The following is a 13,496-nucleotide window of genomic DNA, read 5'->3' on the forward strand; positions in this document are numbered from 1 at the left end:
ACAGAATCCGCAGACTGTGTAGAAGGATATACAAGCAACTATACATTTTTGTTTTGGTTTGATTGAACCCAAATTTTTGAGCTGCATATGTACCCTTCCGAAGAAAAGATCAAGTCATTACGTAGTTCAAAATTTCTCTTCTTTTGTTTTTGTTCTAATTTTTTTTTTTTTTTTTTTTTTTTTGAGTTCTTCAACTTGACGAACTTTTTTTTGGGGCCATGCAATTTAAGCTCATGTTGGCTAGTAGCGTTATGATTCTTGTACAACTCTAGTAGTACAGACATACAAACACGATTTCTTGAAAATTAAATAAATAACCACGAAATATGTATACAAAATAATTTGAATTAATTCAACAAAGTTGTAGGTTACAATCTCTGTTGCTCTATTCTTTTACAAGAATATTCCTCTTATTCGATCTCCAAGTTTGGGTTGATTTAAGGGTGATGATCACTTGATTTTGAATCGAACGATGTGTATCTTCAATGTCCTACTTGGCGGATTTTGAAGATGAGGCTTGAATCAAGGGCCGTGAAAGCTTGATCTTGATCGGACTTGAACCACGAGTAGTGTCACGTGGTAATCATTGGCTTAATTAAGGGTTGTGAAAACTTAATATTGACCAGACTTGAACCACGAGCGATGCATGTCACGTGGTAAGTGTTCTTTGGCTTTGATGGTGGATGAATCAATGTGTGTGTCTGGTGCTTGTTGATTCTCCACGAGCTTGATGAAGAACTTGGGTGTTTAAGTATTGGACCTTATAGAGAGTTTTCTTCTTGAAAGAGTTTCGTTTGAAATTCTAAAGGCTCCCTCTTATGAGCAAATGACCCTTATTTATATAAATGCAATTGAGTCTCAATTTGGAACCCTGGAGTATCATTCATTAATTTGTGCAATCTATTTGAGCCCAAAATAATAGGCCCATGACTAATGGTGTTATAGGGCATTAACAAGCCAATACTTACGGCCCATTTTGAGTTTCTTATGTGCATTAAAACCCAGCAAGAAAAAGTTTAGGGTTTACCGTCTCAGGACTCCTCGTTTTGGAAGGAATTTAGAGCTGATTGGTAGGTTTGAATAATAAGGATCTGAGAAGAAGATTATGATGGATTTCCTACTAAGATTCAGGATCAAGGCGAATATTTTAGTAGGAGAAACCGAGCGAAATAAGGACTTCTTGCTTGGTGATCACAAAACCAGCCTCTATCTAAAGAGGGCTAGGGCGAACTTGCAAAACACACAACAACTTACCACACTACTAAACCTAAATCTCCCTAGAAGTACTCTGTGGAGTCTAAACCTCACCGCGAACTTGTGACAAGTAGTTCAACTCTTGGAAGCTCAGAGCAATGAGCCGTCAATCCTCGCTACTTGGATCAAAGAGTTGCACCTCTTGGAAACTCAGAACAGCGAGTTGGCACCACACATTGGATACTCAGGTTAATGAGTCATCTCGCCCTACATTGAAGCTCTGCTATATCTTATAGATATAGTATTGATTTGGTCAGCCACCATGGTTGACGTGAAGGAGGAACAAGCCAGTCACTCCCCAAGCCCGTTGTCGAGATCATCAAGTTTTTACTCCAGATAACTGGCAGACTTCGCCTAGATTTGTCCCACTCTGGTACATGGTCGCTAGGAAAGAAAGTTAGGAAGCGCCAGGAATACTAACAGCTGGCGAAAGTGCACCCAAAGGTGCTGGCACGCCTACAACCACAACTACACCAACGTTGCCACAAATGAATAGTTGACCGCCTGCCAAAAGAGAGTTGAACACAATCAAGTCCTAATTCGGTTTGATTTGGAACTTAAATGATTTCGTTTGATTTAGCTAATAATTTAAATTAACTTTTAATGTAAATTAATCCTATTAATTAAATAATTTTTGTCAATTAATGTAATTATTTTTTTTTTAAGTTAATGCAATTATTTATTTGTTCCCGTTAATCAAGATAATTTATATTTCTTTTAACATTGATTAACTTCTTGATTTAGCACATTGAATGTAGACAAATTTCGTCTATGGTAATAGCTTTCTTAACGAGTCACTTACCGGAGTTACCGCGAATGTGAAATTATTGATGTGGATTGATTTGATTAGTAAGTTTTTATTTCACTAACATTTTGATGTCTACAAAGTATAGAAGGAACAAAAGAGAGATTGTTGAAATATAAACCAAATTATCTTTTAACTGCTTAGAGTAAGATGTAGAATGAATGGGTAACGCTCCAAAGAGATGATTCAACAATAGTTATGTTAATGTTGAGAGCCGGAGGATCTCATAAAAGTTAGAGAGAAAAGATAGAGTAAGTGAAGACAAGAAGTATAATGGTTCACCTTCCGATTTAGGGAGGCTACGTCCACTTGAAAGCTTTCGCTATGCGTTTAGCCTTGCGGCTGAAGAGGATTACAAAATATGTAATGGGATGATTTTCTAAGTGGGAAGGAGTCCCCTTTTATAGGGAAGGGAAGCTCATTCTTTTACATGTTTTTCAGTGTGGGACACAAAGTTCTTTTCTAGTATAGAAATGCTTGTCATGAAGGCATCTTGGTAAGGTCAGGAGGGTGGCCTCCTAGCAAGGTCTTGACCGCCTTCGACCACTATGGGATAATTTGGATGTCGGGCTACAAGATGCATGTCGCGATCGGATCCCACCATGACTCATGCGCCCACCAAAAGGGTGTCAATTATGCTTGGTGACATAGTAAATTAGGCATACTAGTGGAGGTATGTACAAGTCCCGAAGTAAAGGAGTTTCTTGGTTTAGGAGTTATAAACATGATGTCATTAAGCATAAGTGACGTGCCCTTATAAGTCCACGAACTCTGCAAACAAGGAGGACTCCAATCTTTACAAACTCAGTATCAACGGGGGGAGGGGGGGAGGGGGGGGGGGGTGGGGGTTCTCAAATCACAGAGTTAATTGCAAAATAAAGCTAGAAGCTGTGCCTGTAGAATGCTTGTTGTATTTGGCAAATGTATGTGACTTGCGCCGATATGAATGTATGAGGTGCATTATACATGATGATGTATATGTGAATGGTGCCGAGTATGTTCGACTATGATATATGGATTCGAGAATGCACATGGTTATGCAAGCATGATAAGAATGAGCATATGATGTGTAAGTGTGTGATGCGCACAAGAAAATGAACGAGGTTCATCGCTTCACATGGAAGTGAACGAGGTCGAGGGAAAAAAGGCTCTCATTTGTGTGTGAGCATATGTGAGGACTAGAGTTAACACTCGTGGACTCTCGTTTGCATGGAGGGAAACAGAGTTGCGTTAATGAGGCTCGAGTTAAAGTGGACTCTTGTTTGTGTAGAAACAAACAAGGTTGCGTTAATGAGGATTTGAGTTAGCGCGGACTCTCGTTTGTGTGGAAACAAACAGGGTTGCGTTAATGAGACTTCAGTTTATGAGGAGGACTCTCTATCACGTGGGAGTGAACGAAGTCAAGTTAAGGAGGTTAACTTGACGGGGTCGACCCAAGCTATAACTCATGGGTCATGAGTATGCCAATGTTATGCTAGCTTTAATGTTTTATCACATTAATGGTAAAAAGAATTCCATTGTTGCAATCAATAAGAGTAGAAGAATTCAATGTTCCATTAACGTGAGCTATGCCGAGAAGGCATGAATATAGCTCGGGAGTGCTAGGAAAGCATGAGTATAACACCTGGTGTGCCAGGAAGGCGTGAGCATTAAGCTCGGGAATGTCAGAAAGGCAAGAGCAGGTAGCTCGGGGGTGCCTTGAAGGCAATAACGTTAAGCTCAGGGATGCGGGAAAGACAAGAGTGCGTAGCTCGGAGATGGTGGCAAGGCAAGAGCATTAAGCTAAGGGATGCGGGGAAGGCAAGAGCATTAGGCTTTGGGATGCTGAGAAGGCAAGAGCGGGTAGCTAGGGGTGTCAGGCAGGCAAGAGCATTAAGTTCATAGATGGTAGGAAGGCAAGAGTTGGTAGCTCGAGAATGCCCAGAAGGCAAAAGCGTAAAGTTCGGGGATGCTCGTGAGACATAAGCATAAGCTCTAGGGTGGCCATAAAGCATAAGCAAAGAGTTCGAGCGTGCCATATGGAATGAATGGGTAGCTCGAGGGTGATGCCATAAGGCATGAGCATAACCGTTGCTAATTACGTTTGGCAATAGGTCGTATCTACGAGCCTCCAAATTCCCCAGTTAAGGAGATTTTTCTTGCATAGTTGATACCAAAGTGTGTATTTGTGTCGTATATTGAGCATAATTAGTGCGAGTGCATTGTCAACCCAGAATTTTTGTCTAAGCAAACGCTTATGCCCTTTCAGGTAGGCACATACTAGACCTTCCAGCATGGACAAATAATTATTTAATGACAGGAATCTGCATTAGGTAGTGAGCATAAGTTTAGAACCCTAGCATCCGGGGATACTTGCTAGATCAATGGCTGTCCTGGGCATATTGTCCTGTCCCTAGCTCCCCCTAGCTCCTTTCTTGAAGAGTAACTTTACTGCAGAGTCTCGTGGAGACTACTGTAGTTAAGGCGTAGCCTTGCCATAGGTAGGGGCGGTGGATCACATACTCGTGGAGTCTAGACCCATTAGGTCTTTTTCCAGTGGGGAGAGCTTGATTATTGTGTGTGAGTTGTACAAAGTATGGTGATTGGAGGCTAGACAAAATATTTACATATATAGAGTACATGTAAATTTTTCTGATTGTATGAACAACGATAAATAAGCATAGTAAGTAATATTATGTGGATTTTATGGCTATGTAACATGCATAATAGATAATGGCAGGTGTGATGGGTATCCATATAAAATTTGTGAGTGGTGCACGATGGATAGTGTTGAACATGTTGAAATAGTAAGGCCTAATTAGAGTGTGTTAGATTATGTTCGAGCCAGTTGGGGTTGTATCTGAGCAACTTGGTTGTAGGCGAGCAGGTAGGCGTTGTGCAAGCATGCGGAGCGTGACCCAAGCAAGTTGTGGCCATGCTCAACGCCCAAGTGAGTCGTAACCTATACAAGTCATAATTTGAGTGTGTCTAATTGAGTCATAAATATCTAAACATGACTTAGTTTGCTTAAGTGAGTGTCACATGTATATTTAATTGAATTGCAATTAAATAGAAGCATGGCATGTTTGTTTCACATGTGAAACATAGTAAGTGCGCTACTAAATATATAACGCGTGTTATAAACATGCTTAAAAATCATGAGAGCATGTTAAGGCATATCAATAGCTCTAATTGAAAGAGCATGAAGTGAGATACATTAACTTATTTTGTGCAGATCGGAGGATATTAAGAATTGTAGTTGGTCCGAGTACCGAATCATGTTGGAGTTATCTAAACACGACGCTCCATGTGATCGAATAATGACCGCAAATGTCTTATTTGGCCTTGTCCGCATAAGAGTGAACGTGTTTCCTCCAAACAAAACAAGTGATAAGTATTTTTCTTACATAGTTTAATTGATTAAGAACAGCTAGCTTGCTTGTATTTCTATGAGGAAAGTGTATACTATAGGCATGGTGATTCATGGCGGAGCCTATATAGAATGTTATGTACAATTATCATTTTGCATAAACATTGGTCTAGAATGACTTAGAGTGGGTTTGGATGAAAATTTTGTTGCTATTTTGAACGATACCATGTGCAATTCTAATACCAAGAAGCAAATATAAGACCAGGTACCTTAAATCGAACACAATGTATACACCTAAGCTTTGAGATAAACCCATTAATTAAGAATGGATATGATATGTACGCACAATCGTTGGAAACTAGCAAAAAGGCCCGCGCAATGCTGCCGTTTCTTTGCTTACTGAATTTTATACGTACTAAATTGATCGAGAAGAAAGACATGCCGGCCAGTCTCCGAACAATTTGTGAAGGGTCAAAGTTGGTTTTCATTTTGGCACCCTAGATATGCAGTTCTGTTGAAGAGAGTAGAGTATGAATTATTAAGAATACTAACAGTAAATAAGGCACTTTTAAAGTTTTAAGCATCTCAATTCTTAAAGTAGGAAGGTATATTGAACTTGGAGTAGGGCTTTATACGATTCTTAAACTTGAAAGGTATCTTGAACTTGGAGTAGGGCTTTATAAAACATGTCTTTGCTTGTGAGGAGAGTGGCATGGCAAGTCATCCCTCATCGGAAATAAGAATCGAAGCACCTCCTCCACTTCAAAGAACTCGCCTTCTCCCTTCTTTTTTTCTTTTGACCCTCCTTGGCAAAGGACTTGTCATCAAAATTCTCCACGTTAACACCAGAGATGTTAACCTTGGTTGAAGTTCCAATAACATAAGATTGGTTCACCCGTCTAAGAGGAACACCATTAATCTTAAATGGCCCTGGACAGGCAGAAACACAGTGAGCAAAATATTGAGATACAATACTTGAAAGAAAAATAGTGATGAGGCATGAACATGTTGATGAAAAGTTGCCAGGCACACCAACAGATATTACTCCAATTAGCTTCGTAAAAAAGAAATGAGCAGATTTTTGACCGACAGCTGATCAGTTCTAGAGAACTTCATATCAAGCACTCTAATAAAAATTAATCACTTGAACCTCACAGGTTAAACAATTAGCTTTGTACGAAACACACGTATGAGCAGGTTATCAGCTGAATAGTTCTCTTGAACTTAATATCAAGTTCTCCTAATCACTTTAATACCACAGGTTCTGATAGTTCCCAAAACAAAATTAACCAGCAGCACAATGACACACAAACATAACGAACTAAATGTACATTGATCACAGGGACATGAACAGAAAAGGCACTACTTGGTAACCAAAAGCAAAAACAATTTCTCACTCAGTTACGAAAAAGAAAACATACCAGTGACCAAAAGCACCAGTAGAAAGCTACTTCAAAAAGACAACCCTCTTGCCCTTGCCCACCCGGTCACTGCGACCTTCTGCAAAGCCATGTCTATCTCAACATTGTCGATACCTAAACCAAAACAACATACAAAAAATCGATCTGTAATTCACCAAATGATTGATGCGTGATCATGTTTTCCGTACCATGATCGGGTCAGTTGAGCTTAATTATTAGCTAGGTTGTGATATACCTTAATCTCAGATACCCCGAATTGACGTACCTTTTAGCTTCTGAAGTGTACTTCTAACCTTGCTCTCGCATCCGGGGCAGTGTATATGCACTCTCATCTCTATCGTCTGCATGATCAGTAATCCAATTAGTATGTACTCAAATCAAAGTTTGATATTTTTGACCAAAGTATGATAGATGTTGTAATTAGTGAGGAAATTAATAGACCAGAAAAGAAAAACACATAATAAAGGTCGAGGTACGTTGGCTTACCGTCATTCTGCTCTTGAACAAATTATGCACTTTTCTATGGAGCTATGTGTTTGGACTTTGGATGATGAATACCAGTATATCAGTATCTATATATGATATTTTGGAAGTATGATCAATGTGAAATTATATGGAGTTCTGCCACTAAAAATATATGGAACTCTTTCCTGGCTCCCAGAATTTATAATTGAACCATTCTGGGTCATAGTTTATGAATTTCATACACCACCTTCATTTGTTTTATAAACTGCCTTGCATGTTACAGATGGGTTCCTTGAGCAAGAGGTTACTTTAAACATGTAGTTCTAGTGAATGTCAACAATCCCTTCAGATGCAAAATAAACCCAATAACTTCTAATACTGTAATTTCATGGTAGCAGGGAAGTCTTTAGTTTTCCCAAATCCAAAACCAATATGAGATTTTTAGACAGTTGAAAAGTTACTGTTGGGAATCATACACAAACTTCATGCATCATCGCATCATTTCCAAAACCGATATGAGATTTTTAGACAGTTGAAAAGTTACTGTTGGGAATCATACACAAACTTCATGTATCATCGCATCATTTCTATAGCAATTCACAACATTTCTCCACACACAATCCACATATATGATACACCAACACACACACACACACACTAATTATCAAAGTAGTAGGTACCCAGAAGCACCACTGTCTTTAAATCTTGTGGTCTTTCCATCATAGATCTTATTTTTTGAAAGGAATATTTCCTTTGTTTTAAGGAGTTTAAGGACAGAGATTAAGGAGTTCTCCAATACTGATTAATTCTCCCTTCCCACTTGTTTAAATGTCTCTGTTCTTGTGGTCATCCTCCAATACTGATTAAGGAGTTTAAATTAAATAAAAAAGAACCGTTTACTTCTCCCTCGTCCTTCACCGAAACCAACCCAACATGAACTCTATTACTGATTCCTTTTCAAATTCAGAACCCAGCAAAATCCAACTACATAACCAAAAAAATTCAAATGGGCATAAACTTATATCGAGTTTAAGGAGTTTACAGCCTCCAATACTCCAATAATTCTCTAACCCAGAATTTAATACAACTGATACACCAAAACAAATTCCCAGAAAATGAAAAACAACTATCCGGATCAACATACGGTATGTTACATACCTCAGACAATTTCGATACTGCTCTCATCCTGATTGAAAATCCAAATGCCCCCAAAATCAATATCAATCTCAGCAATGACTGCACCACCCAAACCCAAAATCAGTGACATGCAAAGCATTAAGAGTTTGAGGAAATTCTCCGAAAAACAGATGTACCCTACCTGGGAAAAACCAATGTCTATCGAGGAACAACCTCTCTGTCTCTCTTTCTACCAGGCAAATAAACACTCTCTCTCCCTCAATCTCTACCCCTGTCACCTTCTATCCGCTTCTGCGGAGCACAGAAAAGGAAGACGCGTGAAGAATTCGGTGGTAGCTCAATGATTTCATTAAAGGGGGAAGGGGTAAAACCGTCAAGTCACTATTCATTTCGTTTGTCATTTTCCCATTTCAGTTTTTTTTTTTTTTTTTTTAATAAAGACTATGCGGCTGCCCTCATGCCTTTACTAACAAAACGGATGAATACATAAGGGGGGATATGATGCCAAAACTCTTTATTACAATACACCTCAAGAGAATCTCTCGAATAATAACAGGAGTCTACAACAACAATGTATTCAGTTTTAGTATGGTTAGAATTTGGACTTAGCCAAATACGCATAGTCTTATTTATTAGTCTACATGTATATGTGTGCATAGCTGATGGGAGTGCCTATGTGTGAAGTGTATGTGTGGGCAGGTGTATCATGGTATATGAAAAAGCAAAAGCTTCTCGATCTTGCATCCAGAGAATTGGGTGATGAAGCTTGGTGTTCGAAGACAGTTGAGAGTAGATTATAGAAATGCTCCCACGCGAGTGTTAACCTTGTGGCGTGGTGACTTGTGTTGGGAATAAGTTGGGAGGTTGCTGTTAGATACTTCAAGAACAAGACATTGTGTTGGACTATATATATATGTGTGTGTGTGTGTGTAAAATAAATCTAGCCTATTGCATTCCATGTTTAGAAAATGCATCTAAGCTAAAAGCATATTTCTATGTCAAACTAAGATTAGATATTGAGTTTAAGTAATTCACTAGTTTGATTGGTGTTGTCCATTCCTTCTCCAAGATTCATACGATACAATCTCCTTGTATTGATGGGAATATATGTAGAGATAAGTTTATGTTCTTGCAGGGGAATCAACAAATCCATAAAACAATTTTGCAGTTATAGCAGTTCCTTCCATCAAGGAAACTGGTTATAACTCCTTATCTATTCAGACAAGTTCTTATCCTAATCAGTGCATAATTTGAATATTTAAATTCAAATTAAATGGCTTTAATCAAGTGTTTATTAGTGATTTCACAACTCAATTAAATCACCAATGTTTCATTTAAATCCCAATAACTTGGCTTCTTTTACTTTGTCTGCAGCTACAGCTCGTGTGCATACAAACTTCATATATCTAGGGTTTAGATGATCATACAATATATATACATATGACTTGTATTGAGTTCAAGCATCAAACTGAGGTTGCAGATTTAATTAAATTATGTTAGTCCACCTTATTAATCTGTTTTGATTTCAAATACAAATGAGTACAGTTATTAAGAAAAATATGATCAAGATAATTTTGAAAATATAGCTAGAATGGCATGACAGTTTTTTGATGGAAGAAACTGTCATGCATGGCTAAACTTAATATATAATTTTACTTGAGAGTTTAATTTCATATCTATGCACATATTTAATCCTTCTTTCTGAATAACTGTAATAATGTTTCCATATGTAAGGGTATCATAATTAATGTGTCTAGTTTCATTACTTAGGACTTGTCTAATTTTGTGAGCAAATAGTTTGGGTAGGCCGTTTATGAATTTTTCTTTTCAAAAGGGTTGGTTATTATCGTCTCTAAGCATAACTCTAGAAATGAAAACATCTTTATACCACTTAAAGTCGCTTAAGGTTGGACATCTAAGGTTGTTAAGTTGATCATGGATTCTAGAGGTAATGTGACTAAGTGTGCCTATGAAGTGTTAAATAATTATGTAGAATAAAGTGTTGACAACATCAGAAATTCCCATCCCGATGTTTTCATGGAAGATTGGAAGTCCTTCCTCATCATGTTTAACTACTTGTTTAATGGCCGCTCTAGAGTCAAATGTGAGATGTTTTTGCCACCAGGAATGAAGCATTCCTGTGAATCTTGTGGAGAGAATGTCAATAATTTCAGGCTAGCTAAAATTATGATTGGTGATATAGGTATTGGCCGCCATGGACATATGATGTAATTTATTTAGTATTTCTTGTTCTGATAAATTATCAATGTTCCATTCGTATGTTATATCAAAGGAGATTGAAAACTGATTACTAGGATAAGTACTGGGTTGAATATCTAATGGCAGGGGGCGTTCTGTCTAGTTTTTGAAATTTTGTTTCTTGGGGTGAGCTATCCTATGTATTTGGAGGTCTTTAAATGTTTGATTTATTTTGGAAATCGTAGTAGAATCACTGTCAGAATGGGAGGAAGATTCTAAAGATGATTCATGAATATGGATGACAGCAAGTCTACTGGGTTTAGCTTTTGTTTTTAGTTCTTTTAACATTTGTTCAATTTTTTGTGTAGTGGAGATAGGCTTGAAATCAGGTTTATTAATGTCACTGAAGTGAATTAATGGTGTTTCTGTTTGTTTTTGGGGTAGGATGCTTACTTTTGAAAAAATGTTATCTACTTTTGAAAAAATGTTATCTACTTTTGTTTCTATTTTGTCTAGTTGATTTCCTATAGTCACTAGGCTTTGGTTTGTATAATTATTTTGTTCAATAAGTTTTTTAGCTTCAAGATCATCTCCAGCAATTTTAAAGGGTGATGCTGGTATGAGTGTTTGGAGGTGATCAATGACTATGGTTTTAACAAGAGGATGACTAGAAGAGATAATGGAGTTGGTTGGCGTTTTCCATTTTGCTTTTGTTAGGGTTTGAATATTTTTCTGACTTTGTTGGTCTATGAAATCAAGAAAAAATATTTCAGATTGGGTTTCAAGCATATAAGCTTGCCAATTCTGAAACAATTGTTTTCGTTATTCAATTAAGGGGTATTGTTTTCTATAGAGATTTCGCCTATGAACATTTTTTGCGGATTCTTTATCTAATTTGGAATAATTAATTGTAAATGGTCGACTAAGTGTACTTAATTGGGGATTTATTGGAGGAACAACCTCAAAGTCAGTGGCTGTGGGAGATGTTTGTTCCTCATCTAAAGTCTATTGAGCTTCTGCATAACTGGGGTAACTAACTTGAGAGGTGGTTTTAATATTTTTAATTTCTAGTTTTTGTAATTCTTCTTCTAACTCTTTGATTCTGATATTCTTTATTTCTTTATCTAGGTCATAATCTTGTCTTGACATAGTTTCAGCTGAGGTGGAACTTGCAAAAGAATGCCTTGGAGCTGTGAAAGAATGTCTTGAAGATTGTCCTAATTCATGGATCCTAAGATTTTGGCTTATTCTAGGATTATTAAAGTTGATCCTAACTGTTCCATCGTTGTATTGTTGGATACAGTTTTAGTCAGATAGATTATGTTGTATATTGATAGGTTGGTTCTCACTAGTAAGAGAACATTCAGAAGGGAGATGGACATCAGACCATCTGATTGTATGTGGGACTCTAATATTAGCATTTTCTTGACTACTTTGGATTAAAAGGGTTTGATCTTTTGGGCTTTTACTTATGGCTTGAAAATTCATACTTGTGCCAGTAACTTTGTAGTGGATTCTATAAATTAAGGCTAAGGGTTGGGTTCCTTCTAGGACATGATAACCTGAAGTTTTAATATTTAAAGTTAAAGTTTTTAATATGTGGGGATCACTGAGACTAATTGTAAAATCTGGATAACAATCGAAATGGATTGGACCTTTGAATAGGCTTGATTCAATTATGCCGAGGGTACTATCATTGAAATCAGTAAACCATGCATCTCTCAAGCATAGAAGGATAGAAGCATTAAGACCTTTTTGGGTTAGTGGTTTGACACCTATTTGAACTAAGCCTATATGTAGGAAATGGTGACCATCTTTTTTGTGTTTTTTGATTGACTCAGGGCTAAATAATTGACACGTTTCATGCTGTTTACTAAGAGCATAAACTTGTTCTACTGTTTTAATATGGTGTTCACTTTTGAAAGAAGAGAGGGACCATTTTTTCTTATAAATTTCGTTACTAAGAACTCTGGGTATATTCTAATCATTCATATCTATATTATCATTTGACTGATATTCAATTTGTTCTTCATTAACTATGTTAGGAATCCTATTTAGGGAAGATCTAGAAGAATTAGAGGTAACTGAGTTGGATCTAAACAGTCTACTCATAGTGAAAAGTGATTGGGAAGTCTGGGTCAAAAAGTTTAAAATTGGAAGGCCTCAAACCCGCAGTTTTCTGCCTTAGGGGCTAGGATTCTCTCTTTTCCGCTCATGCCGCATCCGCTCATGCCTCACCCGAGACTCATTGTTTGGATCTGGACTTAATGTTTGGTGGGAGAAAATTTTTAACAAAATGTGGAATAGAAGAGGAAACTAAGTACTTACAAAATTAAAGAAGAGAACCAAACAAACAATCACTTAGCAGATAGGTAGAATAGGAGAGATCAACTCAAATACCTCACCTGGGCGGTAGTCCGCCTCCTGGGGTTTGAGAAGTTTTAATAACTATAATCAACTCTTACGGCTTTGATACCAGAAATATATAGTTCTGAACAATGTCTAGTTTAGTGGGAAATTGTTAGATACGTCAAGAACAAAATATTGTGTTGGACTGAACATAGATATATCATATATGTGTGATTGGTATTGAGTTCAAGCATCAAACTAAGGTTGCAGACTTAATTAAATCATGTTAGTCCACTTCATTAATCTGTTTTGATTTCAAATTCAAATTAGTACAGTTATTAAGATAAATCTAATCAAGATAATTTTGAAAATACAGTTAGAATGGCATGACAGTTTTTTGATGGAAGAAACTGTCATGCATGGCTAAACTTAATATATAATCAGATTTTGGTCCCTGCTGATACACGTTCCTTTTCTCTTTTATGCAAACACTCTCATCCACCTGTAGGAGAAATCT

The 13,496-nt window shown here is 37.2% G+C and overlaps 1 long non-coding RNA gene across 1 annotated transcript; it reads right to left on the reverse strand.

Moving 5' to 3' along the window:
- Positions 1–5,654: 5,654 nt before the first annotated feature.
- LOC133734421 (uncharacterized) lies at positions 5,655–8,753 on the reverse strand. Its single transcript, XR_009858259.1, has 5 exons — positions 8,613–8,753; positions 8,453–8,530; positions 7,095–7,170; positions 6,830–6,943; positions 5,655–6,338 (listed from the first exon to the last, which is right to left on the reverse strand). It is a non-coding gene; the product is annotated as an uncharacterized LOC133734421 (long non-coding RNA).
- Positions 8,754–13,496: the final 4,743 nt, after the last annotated feature.

The sequence above is a fragment of the Rosa rugosa genome, chromosome 2 (assembly GCF_958449725.1).
Source record: "Rosa rugosa chromosome 2, drRosRugo1.1, whole genome shotgun sequence".
NCBI lineage: Eukaryota > Viridiplantae > Streptophyta > Magnoliopsida > Rosales > Rosaceae > Rosa > Rosa rugosa.